Raw genomic sequence first — 12960 nt, 5'->3', positions numbered from 1 at the left:
AAAAAGGAAGAAAAAGGAGATATTGTAAAACCAAACCGTCAACGAAAAAGAATATAATAGAATAGAAAAAACAAAAAGAAGAAAGAAATACGGTAAGAAAATTTAAGCAAACATGTGGGAGCAAGAATTGATTAAAAGAAAAAGGAGAAATTTAATGAATTAAAATAAATACGGTTAATTTTAAAAATACATAGATGAAATTTAATAGAGTAAATGTTGAACATAATTAAAATTAATAAAAAAGGAAGTAGATGAAAAAGAGGAAATTTAATAGAGAAAAAATTAAGGATTTTGTAAATATTAAAAGATAAAACTGAAGAAATATCATGTCAAGAAACTCCATCGAATTCTTTCTAGTAACAATATCTTCCCTAAAAAAGTAATAATAGAAAATAAAATATTTAATGAAAATGGAATTATATATATATATATGTAACCCTCCAAGACTCAGCTCATAGAATCTCTAATGCTCACATGATGTCTAACACATGGACCATTGTAAAATTTAGAAAATTGAAATAAAAAAGGAAGGAGATGAAAAAAAGGAAATTTAATAGAGAAAAAATTAAGGATTTGGTGAACATTAAAAGATCAAATCAAAGAAATATCATGAAACTCCATCAAATTCTTTCTAGTAACAATATCTTCCCTAAAAAAGTAATAAAAGTATATGGTTAGGTTATGGATAGAAAGGGATAGGATTATGATAGATTGATAGAATGATAGCGTTAAGATACGTTCCTGTAACGATATGACTAAGGTATATTCATGAAACGATATCACTATGATAGGTATAAGAATGTTAAGGCTATGATAAATTAGGGAAGGATATGACCATGAAGTGTTTACGATACGATATGATTATGATACGACACCAGAATTACAGATATATATATATATATATATATATATATATATACACACACACATTGTGATATGATATGAAATATGTTAGGGTATGAGACAAGTGATAAATGACATGTTTATGATATGATATATTGTGATGGTATATGTAACACCCGAACCCCAACGAGAAACTTAAAACCTAAGTTTTCCCCTCTAAGTGAAATACTGAGATTTTATTGAGCATGTTAGAGACTGAATTTTAAGATGAGGTAGAAGAGAAAAATGTTTAGAAATATCTGAGGATCTCAAGAAAAATATAAAAAGAAAAATGGTAGAAAATTAGAAAAATGGTGAAAGTAAACCCGGGGGTAATTTGGTCATTTTGTCATCTTCCTCCTTAAGAACCAGAAAGGGAGGTTAGTAAAAGATGAATAAAAGAATAGAAATAAAAAGGGTAAGGGAAGAGAGGAAAGAAAAAGAAAAGAAAAAGAAAATAGAGAGAGAAAGAAAGTTCTAGAGAGAAAGAGAAGTAACCGCTACTTCCAATTTGGCCACAAGGAGTTTAATTCCAGTGAGATTTCTTCACAAATCCTTCGCAGAACCTATAGGAAGCTTTCTGGACCCTTGAATCATTCAAAACCGTCAAGGAACGAAGAAAATCCGTAGGTAAATTCTTGAACATTTGTTTTCGGATTTTCCTCGGATCTATGAGAAATATTGGGAGTTAGATTCTGAAATTTGAGTATGTTAATTCAGAGAGGATTACGCTTTTAATCCGTGAAGGAAGTCTTAATCGATTCATATCAGAAATAGGAGTTTCAGCTTTCACCAAAGGATGCAAGTATTGTTGATCTTGCCAACTTTGGACCAAGTTTATTATGTCTATAGTTAGAAATAAATTACAAGAAAAATACCTATATGTAGATGGATATGAGATCTATAAATCTCGTGAAGAAATCCCGTTAATCTGAGTTGTGTAGAAAGAAATACGAAAATGCAAAGAAAATAGAAAATAATCAGTTTTCTGGAAAATCGCAGATATGAGAGGAAGAAGACGAACGACGGAGGTGTTGGGTTTTAATGTCCAAAAACTCATAGTTTGTAAACAAAGATATATTCTATTTTCAATAAAGTTATTATTGATGTTTATTCAGAAAAAATTGTTCTTGAATAAAGTGAACTTTACGATCATTAATCTAAATCCAATAAACTAAGAACACTCTGGCTATAGTATGATTACTTGAACTATATGTAGAGACATAAAAGTGGATCAAGTCCAAGTATATAGCCAAAATGATTTATAGTATAAGGATAAGGCTGAGTACCTTATTCTGGGGACACTATGGATGCGGCCCACTTTTGTATATGATATAAACAATGTGATCACTAAATTGTACATGTGGAGACATGTGAGTGGGGGCATCCTATGCAATGAGTATTGCAAAAAATCGGACCATGAAGAAAATCACTCTCACGTTATAATGTCGTTTACTGTTGAGACTGATTTTCTTTTCATTCGATGACCTAGGTAACTCGATCTTAATCCTGAGCTAACCATGAACTCCTATTCATTCGGAATTATCCTTAGATTTGCATGGGTGAGAGTGGCTCGAGTTCGCCGACTCTATAGGCCTTCCATTTCAGGGGTAAGACTAGGTGAATAGCTGGGGACGTGGGGTGCAAGATGGAATTCGCTCCTACCCACTTTTAAGAGAGGTAGGTTCCTTAAGTACTGACTCCAGGTCTTGAACAAGGGGCTCCACCTACTCATTGGCCTGAGAGGGATTCGGTTTACTTGTTGGACCACAAACCAATTGTTCATAAGAGGATTAGTGGGACATATGGAATAAGAAGTAACTTCAGGGGTAAAACGGCTAATTGACCCAACTCTAGTTACGAACAACTTGTGAAGGATCGACTTATTAATCATGGTTATATCAAATGGACAGAAATATATCTATAATGATTGGAGTGCAACTACTAGGCTATAGTAGAGTGTCCTAGTAGTTAACGAATGTTGGTTAACAAGGTTAATGAGTTTAACCGGTTAATCTTGGATCGTTGGAGCCCATGATCTATAGGTCCATTAGGTCCATTCGCTAGCTCATATCGGACTAAACCATAGAACAGTGTGACGAGTGAGTTCGAAGTGTTCGAATTCAAATTAGGGAATATGCGTTACATATATACGATATATTTTACCGCATTTTTGTTTTATTTACGAATATAACAAAAAAAGAGAATATGAGATATTTAAATATCTTAATCAATTATGTGTCGGAATTGATTGGGATTGGCATTTGAATTAATATTAAATATTAATTAAATAGTTTAATTAATCATTTAATGTTACTTTAATATGAAATTCATTATTCAAATTAATTGTTGAATTAAAATGAAGAAAGTCAAAATGTTGACTTCATTTAATGGAAAAATCCATGTTAGTGGAATTTTGAGGTGTCAAAATTTGGTTTAACCAAACTTGCATGTTTGCCAAATAAACCTCACAAGTTTGAGTGGAATGTTAAGTGTCAAAATTTGGTGATCTCAAATTTGCATGAACATGCAAACATGGCTCTTTAAATAGAGTGATCATGGTACATGGAAGGGCTCCTTCTTCTGGGTGAAAAACCTTTAGAAAAACCACTCACAAACACTCTCTTCACATATACAAAATCCCTCCCAAGTTTAGTCACTCACCGGATTCTACAATCCCGTTATAAGGCCGAAGAATAGTGGAGAAGACACTAGTGGTGGTTCGAAACCGGTTCGTGAGGAAAAAGGAGTTTGAACTAGGAAAGGTTAGTATCTAAACTCATTAAGTTTTAATACTTATGAACATGCTAGTTTTTTTTTTTACTATAATTGATGTTCTAAAAGTGCCTAAGATCCAAATTGCTTCCGCATGTGTTATATTAACACCATTAGGAGGGACGCATGTCAGGAAAGGAGAGTGTCGCGCATCGTCTGAAAGATAGGACACATGTTAGGCGTGAAAAGGCGGGGGAAAATTTACGAAAAATACTACGTTACGTAGGGTTTGAAGATCGGCGCCCGCTACCAGATTCGTGAACCTGCATGCGACCAGAACCCGCATTTGCCACGCGTCAGCGTGGGAAAATTCGTAGGAACCCACGTGCGTCCAGATTCGAACACACGCCCTGCCTCTCAGTGGACCAGTCAGCCCTCGCCACGTGGCGACACACCAACGTGCGACTCCATCCCCTCAACGCATCCATACGCGTGCGTGTCTGTGCGCGTAGGAAATCCCTCCGGCACGTGAGGCACGTGAACCAACGCGTGAGATCTATTTGTATCCTGATTTGACTTCTGTCCGACTATTTTTCATCTCAGTTTTGATACTGATCTAAGTCCAACTTGTATTAGGACCTATCAAGGAAATTCCAGAATTTTTGTAACCTTTTCCAGCAAATAATTCGAGCTTGGGAAGGCACGCATCAACTATGTAAGTAGCCATTTTGATTCCCACGAGCAGTACTTGTAGGAACCGCTAGGAACGAGCATGCATGCTACCACCCATAAACTTAGCTAGCCGGACCTAGAATATTTGTATGGAAACTGCGAAAATGAAATGATTAAGGATAGCTAGAGTTGAGTAGGGTAGATAGTGTCATCAGAACCTCCACTTCCCTCTCTCCTCCAATACCGTACCGTCAAGACAGAGCTCCAGTACGGAGATCATTGAGCTTGGCAGATCCGGAAAGGGAAGTGTGACAGGTGCCCAGACCTAGTGGTGATAGCTAAGGGGTCTTCTGAATAGGACTCCTGGGCCGTAGAAACCCATCCCTGAGCGGGGGACGTGGAGCCACACAGGATGACACAATAGTTGACCGGCACAAAGAGGGTCGCACCCTGAATTTAGTGGATGTATGGTCCCATGTGAGGGTCATCAGCTAACCTTTACGGATTATGTTAAGAGAGAGTCACGTATTCAGATCCAGCCATACGATCCCCTCAGATTTACTTATGAGGTCGGGTCTCACCTCAGGATACTGATCATTTCACTGCTTAAGATGGGCAAACCTCCTAAGATATAGAAAAAAGAGTTGCAGCTTAGATCACTCTCCTTAGAAACCCGAGAAAGACCGTGGATACCTACCAAGAAAAGGATGCGAAAAGAGCCTAAAAGTAGGTTGCTTACAGAGTATATTTTTATACTCACCCCTTTCTTCACTTTTTTTTTCAGGTACCAGTCGATACGAGGAGGTGTTCAAGAGCTGCACTCTCACAGAGGGCTGTCATTCCGGAGCGTCAGTCCCTTTTCAGTCTTTGAAAGTTATTTGTCCATTTTTATATTTAGAGTCTTTTGTATTTCATTTTATATTTGTAATTACTATTTGTAACATTTGACTTTGATTTTATATTTAATTTTGGTGTCCTTGATTTTATTTTCTTGTTTTAAATTTTGCCAGATTTTAACTTCTATTTTATTTTCTTTTTATTTTTATTTATTTTCGATTTTGTCTTTTTACTCACGATTCGGTCTTTCGAAGCCTCGAAAGTCTGGTCGTGACAGTATATGTTATGGTATGATAGGTATGAAATGTTACATCTTTGTACTCATTCCTTATTCTCCATTTTTTTTCAGGTAAGGAGCTGGTCGAAGTTGGGAGTGGACTCTTGGGCAGGTGCCATAGAATAACCTCACCCGTCATCCTCAACTCTTTTGTTTGAAAATGTTTTGAGTTCGTTTCTTATTTTGTGTTTTAAATATTGTCGTGCTGTAAATTACTTATGTGCACACATTATTTTGTTATAATATTGTCTCACTCTTTGATCGCCCTTCATGATTCCATTGGTCTTAGACCTCTAAAGGTGTTCAATCCAAAGTCTCGACCCACCAATCTACGTGCTTACCTTAGACTTAACTCGATTCTGTTGCTTATTCTTAAAAGGGAGGGATCACACAATCATTCACTAGGAGTCACACATGCTCAATGGGGCGATAACTTCCATCGAGCACCTAGAGGGCTGATAAATAAACATCTCATCCACTGTCACAGCATGATTACGTACACCAGTAGTAAAGTATATCAAGATAGTATACTGGGTAAGACAACAAATTTCAACAACTAGCTCATATCGGACTAAACCATAGAACAGTGTGACGAGTGAGTTCAAAGTGTTTAAATTCAAAATAGGGAATATGCGCTACATATATACGATATATTTAACCGCATTTTTGTTTTATTTATAAATTAAACAAAAAGAGAGAATCTAAGATATTTAAATAAGATTTAAATATCTTAATCAAATATGTATCGGAATTGATTGGGATTGGCATTTGAATTAATATTAAATATTAATTAAATAGTTTACATTTAATATTACTTTAATGTAAATTAGTTATTCAAATTAATTGTTGAATTAAAATGAATAAAGTCAAAATGTTGACTTCATTTAATGGAAAAATCCATGTTAGTGGAATTTTGATGTGTCAAAATTTGGTTTAACCAAACTTGCATGCTTGCCAAATAAACCCCCCACCAATTTTAGTGGAATTTTGAGTATCAAAATTTGGTGAACTCAAACTTGCATGCTTGCCACATAATCCCAAACATTTTAGTGGAATTTTGAGTGTCAAAATTTGGTGATCTAAAATTTGCATGAACATGCAAACATAACTCTATAAATAGAGTGATCATGGTACATGGAAGAGCTTCCTTGGTGAAAAACCTTGAGAAAAACTTTTCACAAACACTCTCTTCGTATATACAAAATCCCTCCCAAGTTTAGTCACTCACGGATTCCACAATCCCGTTCTAAGGCCGGAGGATAGTGGTGAAGACACTAGTCGTGGTTCGAAACCAGTTCGCGAGGAAAAAGGAATTTGAACTATAGAAGGTTAGTATTCAAACTCATTAAGTTTTAATACTTATGAACATGCTAGTTATTTACTGTAATTGATGTTCTAAAAGTGCCTAAGATCCAAATTGCTTCCGCATGTATTATATTAACACCATCAGTTCTCTTACGTGAGCTCGAGATCTTGCAAGCGCGAGCGCCTAGCCTGTGGTGTGACAACATTGGTGCCACCTATTTAAATGCAAATCCAATCTTTCATTGATGGGCGAAGCATGTTGAGGTTGATTATTACTTCGTTCGTGAACGAGTATCGACTCATCAGCTTGATGTGCGACTAATATCTTCCATGGATCAGCTCGCCGATATCGTGACAAAGTCACTGCCAGCTCCTTCTTTTAGTAGTTTTAGGCGCAATCTAAATTTAGTGGTACATCGTCAAGATTGATAGGTGGGTGTTAAACGTAGAATAAGTCATATTTGTACATAGTAAGATAATCTACTGATTTCCTAGTTTGTTACCATGGATCATAATCTACTGATTTCCTAGTTTGTTACCATGATCAAGGAGAATCTATTGATTTCCTGGTTTGTTACCTTGTAGAGAATCTACTGATTTTCTTATTTGTTACATTGGATCAAGGAGAATCTACTGATTTCCTGGTTTGTTATCTTGGACCAAGGACCACCATGTAATCTTCATTGTACAAATCTATAAATACATAAAGTCGTGACTCATATAGCTCATAGTGCTATTCAATCTAACAACTACCAGACGAGTTACGAGTGTTCGAAGTTCGCTTACTGTTCTCGAACGATTCTCAAATTTTCACCTTCAGATTGAGATTTTGGCTAAACTTCTTCACATATCGTGTGGAGAGTTGTTCCTAGGTGAATATATCAACATTTTAGGACTCAATTCACATAGGAAAATCTCAGATCTGAAAAAGTTCGTTCAAGGGTCTTACCTCATGAAACATTCTCAAACCATGATGCGAACGAACCTTTGCTTCTCAGACCTCTATTTTCTCTAAGGAGTGGTCCCTCGTCGGCGGAAAATGGATTCTTATGGCGGTTTTTGATAGGATTTCTGGCAGCTCCTTCTATATCTTCTCTCAACCTTTCCCTCTAACTCTCTTTCATTTTTTTTTGGTAAACTGACTTGGCTAACTTTCTTTTCTTTTCTTTTTCTTTTTTGTTGAGGTGTTACATCCACTTTCCCACGAAGATTCATGGTTGTTGGACATTTGTGGAGGTAGATCTCATTTCCTCAAAAACTCGTTGTTTAGATCTCTTTCTTCGATGGTGATACCTGTGATTCGCGACGTGTGTTCACTCTTGGGGAAGGTATAAAGGTCGGTGAGGGTTTTGTCGGTTTGATTAGGGTGTTTAGGGGCTGTAACATCCGCGTTGTCTTTTGTCTAGGAGCTTTCACTTGTTGACAAACTAAGCACTTGATCACAAACTCAACCACGTCCCTCTTCATGCTCTTCCACTAGAAATGTTGTTTTAAATCTTAGTACATCTTAATAACTCCTGGGTGCATGGTAAATGGCAAGTTGTGAGATTCCGTCAATATTTCTTTCCTTAGCTCTTCTATTTTTGGGACACATATGCGTCCTTAATACAATAGCCCTTCATCTAAGCACTTAGAGCATCCATCTATTGGACTCTCGTCTAGCTGGCTTAGGACTTTATGTAGGTTTGGATCTTCATGTTGGGAGGTAATAATTCTCTGCCTAAGCGTAGGTTGCACTATGAGTCGGGCCAACTGTGCTATGACTCCCTCGGTCACTAGAACTATGTTGGCTCACTCGAATTCTCTTTGTACCCTTACTTCCCTTGTAATGATAGCCAACGAGTGGACCGTCTTTCTACTAAAAGCATCTGCAACCACGTTTACTTTTTCAGGGTGGTACTAGANTTGCCGCACAGACGCATGGATCCATCTTTCTTCTTAACAAACAACACTACCGCACCTTAGGGGGGATATGCTAGGTCAAATGAACCCTTTATCCGGTAAGTTTTGTAACTACACCTTGAGTTCTTCAACTCTGTTGACGTCATGCGAAAGGGTGCTTTGGAAATAGGCCCAGTTCTCGGCTCGAGTTCAATGACGAAGTCGACCACTTGGGAAAGGGGTATTCCTGGTAGATGTCTGAAAATACATCTAGGAACTCGTTTGCTATTGACACGTTTTCTAGTGTCTTTTCTTTTCCTCTTACGTCTACGGCACATGCTAATATAGTCCATCCGCCTTGTTAGACTAACCATTTTGCTTTCATCATCGAGACTACCTTGGAAGTAATCCCGATACTCGTGCCTTTAAATTTGAAGGTAGGCCCTGCCGATGGTAAAAAATTTACTTTCTTTTTACGACAGTCTATACTAGCATGATTTTCGGCTAGCCAATCCATGTCTAGTATGAAGTTGAAGTCCGTCATGTTTACTACTATCAGGTCAACGCTTAAAGTTTGGTTCCCTAAGATTACTTGACTATTCTTTACTCTATTCCTAGCTACTAAGTCTACCCCTGCAGGGGTGCTTACAGACATTTCATGCAACAAGGGTTCTAATTCGAACCCTGCTTGTACAACAAAAGACATAGGAATAAAGAAATGCGTAGAACCAGAATCAAATAAGGTAAAAATGAAATGACCTAAAACAAATAGTGTACCTGTCACCACGGCGTCGGACTTCCCAATATCCTTGCTCCTAGATGCATAAGCCCTAGCTTGAGCTGACGGTGGTGCTGGTTGTTTCGTCTACTCTACATGTGTATTTACTACTATGCACATGCCCCATACGTGCAAATATGGACCCACGAGGGGGTTTGCACACCTTCTGGGCCTCGTACTTGTTGGGTTAGTGATATGAACCAAGAGACATCAATCATACAATATGCTTCAATGAAGATGTGAAGAAAAGGTTGTCAAAATTATCAAAAGATGTTTCAATTCATGCTACATTGAAGAAGAATAAAGTTTGATTGTTGTAAATTTTGGGTGGGTTATAATTTAGAGTTATTGTATTTTAAGACATTTTATTTAATTTCGGTTACATTTACATAATGGCTAATTATGACCATAAAGTGTGAATGTTACAACTTTTGTAATGCCTTTTTCATTTTGAGGCTATATAAAGCCTTGTATGTTATATTTGTAAGGTGGACTTGGAAAATATATCAAAGAAGCATTTGTGCTTTTCTTTAGCCAATGGCTAAGTTTCTTTGCAACTCTATGTAGTTTAGGTTGCATGTAGAATCATTCAAGCTCGATATGATCAGTCTTGCTTGTGGAGTGATTCGAATCTCAAACAAGTGTTTGAGATATTTGATCAACAAGAATCATTGAAGCTAGACATGATCGATCTTGCTTCTGGTGTGATTCGAATCTCAAACAAAGTGTTCTTGGCTTGAGATATTCGATCGACAAGGTAATCCGAATCTTATTCTCCTTGTAGTTGATTCCTTATCGTATCATTTGGTATCAAATCTTATTCCCCTTGTATTGATTCCTTATCGTATCATTTGGTATCAGAGCTTCAGGCTCAAGATCGGATATATGTTTCCTTTGCGTTTCTTCTCAATTTGATTTTTATTTATTTTCATCTTTTTAGTTTTTAATCGACCCAAAGTTCAAAATTCAATCTTTGCTCTATTTAAAATTTTGAGAGGTGAGAATGAGAGCTTCATTTGTGTAAATGAGTGCAAACAGAGTGGCCTAAAATTCTCTTGAGAATATACACGTGAGAGAGTGTTGTGAGGTCCTTCGTATTTCCATAACTTATTTTTTGCAGCAAAGTTTCACAAATAGATTCGAGGACGAATCCTCTTGAAGAAGTGGAGAATGATATGAACCAAGAGACATCAATCATACAATATGCTTCAATGAAGATGTGAAGAAAAGGTTGTCAAAATTATCAAAAGATGTTTCAATTCATGCTACATTGAAGAAGAATAAAGTTTGATTGTTGTAAATTTTGGGTGGGTTATAATTTAGAGTTATTGTATTTTAAGACTTTTTATTTAATTTCGGTTACATTTACATAATGGCTAATTATGGCCATAAAGTGTGAATGTTACAACTTTTGTAATTTTCATTTTGAGGCTATATAAAGCCATGTTTGTTGTATTTGTAAGGAAGACTTAGAAGATATATCAAAAGAAGCATTTGTGCTTTTCTTTAGCCAATGGCTAAGTTTCTTTGCAACTCTATGTAGTTTAGGTTGCATGTAGAATCATTCAAGCTCGATATGATCAGTCTTGCTTGTGGAGTGATTCGAATCTCAAACAAGTGTTTGAGATATTTGATCAACAAGAATCATTGAAGCTAGACATGATCGATCTTGCTTCTGGAGTGATTCGAATCTCAAACAAAGTGTTCTTGGCTTGAGATATTCGATCGACAAGGTAATCCGAATCTTATTCCCCTTGTAGTTGATTCCTTATCGTATCATTTGGTATCAAATCTTATTCCCCTTGTATTGATTCCTTATCGTATCAGTTAGCGTCTCTAGTGCTATTGTCGGAAAACCAAAAGGAGTAGCAACCATCGTAGCATCTTGTTAAACTGACGATCATTTTCCTTCTCAAAACTACACGTTCATACTAATACTAAGGAAAAAATATCTCGATGCATGTGGCATACCATTATGCATGAGATCCCAACTCTTTCACATTAGTTAAACCATGTAAGACAACCCCTTCCATTTTCCTTCATATCATATAATTTTATAGCAAAGTCTTTAAAACATGTCTGGAGATGTGTATCATGTCAAAACTTCTTACTACTTATCATTCATGTAATACATCGTATTATATCATGTCATGCAACACATTGTAACCTTCGACATATTGTATAGTTCCATATGTCATATCATTCAACATATCATATAGTTCAACATATCATATCATAGACATATATAATATCATCAATCATATCATATCATAGACATGTCATATCATAAACATCTCACACATATCAAACATATGACACTGTAGAGTCACTGAGCACGTGTCATCTTACATAACACAAACTTCTAACTATGCCTATTGTAAGACCACTTACTTGGATGACCTTGGTTGACGTTCTATCTAATACTCGAATACGCTTGATTTCATCCCTCAAAGTTTGTTTCAAGTATCGTAGAGATGTTTCACCCTATTAGAACATTCACCTTGTTTCATTAGAAAATTCTTGTTTCCTAACCTAATTTAACTTCAATTGAGAAATTGAACATTGTACTCACTTTAATTTCCCTTAAATAAGATCAAATTCAGCTTCGAGAAGGTCAAAAATATTGAAATCATTCTTAAAACGTCTAACCCAAATCAAATGACTTTTTTTTAGCTATTAGAGACTAGCGAAATCGAGCCGAGTGAGCAAGTGGCTGGGGACAAGACACCTGTCGGTAGTGAGCCAATGCGTACAGGTTGTGATTCGGCTCGAAACACAGACTTCAGGTAAGAAAAGTAGAGAGTAGGTTAAGTCATTATCAACAAAAAGATCATTATAGGGTAGGTTTTGTTGGATTCAAACTTTGGTCCAAATATAACATATTTTAACTTGGATGTAACAACTTGCTATATATAATACACCCTATTAATTATTACATGTATGATATATATTTAGATAAATAAGGTTAGAAAAGTAGAGAGATTTAGATGGTACAACTTGTCAACCTTGTCTAACCTTTATTGTATACCAATTTGATTTGGCTATATATATATATAAGAAATAAAAACAAAATGGATTTGTGAACCAAGAAAAAGTTACCAACTTAAACTCCCACCAAAAAATGAAAACTCAAAATATATTCGGTCTTATCATATTGCTTGTTTTTAAATTAAACATGATTATTATCTCATGTTCTGCACAATCCAACTCAAAGATACAACGTCCATTCTCCCCATGGGAAGTTGCAATTTGGAATCATATGAAGGATTCAACTCTCTTGGCTCACTGCAAATCTAAAGACAACGATTTAGGCGAACATGAAATCGACCTTGGAGAGAAATACTCTTGGACCTTCAAAGAAAATTTTTGGCAATCAACATGATTTTGGTGCAATTTTAGCAGCAAACACGGACATGCTTCTGGTGAAGTATTTTGGCCAAAATTTGAAAATTGGTTTAGTGATCAATGTTATAATAATATTTGTACGTGGGCAGCAGAAGACAATGCCATTTCCTTACGTCTTGGTTCTAAAGAATCATATCTATTAGAGTACCCTTGGAAATGATGTTGAGTTTCATTGGGTTGATTTAAACACAACTTCCAAAGATGTCAA

At 36.1% G+C, this 12960-nt stretch overlaps 1 long non-coding RNA gene across 1 annotated transcript in view; it reads left to right on the top strand.

Annotated features, from left to right (window-relative positions):
* Positions 1–1425: 1425 nt before the first annotated feature.
* Positions 1426–12960, top strand: part of LOC111438110 — a 41428-nt gene continuing 29893 nt past the window's right edge. The window contains exon 1 of the long non-coding RNA XR_002709611.1: positions 1426–1512. This is a non-coding gene — a long non-coding RNA (uncharacterized LOC111438110). The remainder of the gene's footprint in view (positions 1513–12960) is intronic.

The sequence above is a fragment of the Cucurbita moschata genome, unplaced genomic scaffold (genome assembly GCF_002738365.1).
Source record: "Cucurbita moschata cultivar Rifu unplaced genomic scaffold, Cmos_1.0 Cmo_Scf00071, whole genome shotgun sequence".
In the NCBI taxonomy this organism is placed as follows: Eukaryota; Viridiplantae; Streptophyta; class Magnoliopsida; order Cucurbitales; family Cucurbitaceae; genus Cucurbita; species Cucurbita moschata.
Note: the sequence above shows the minus strand (reverse complement) of the source record. Positions and strands in the feature narration are given on the sequence as shown.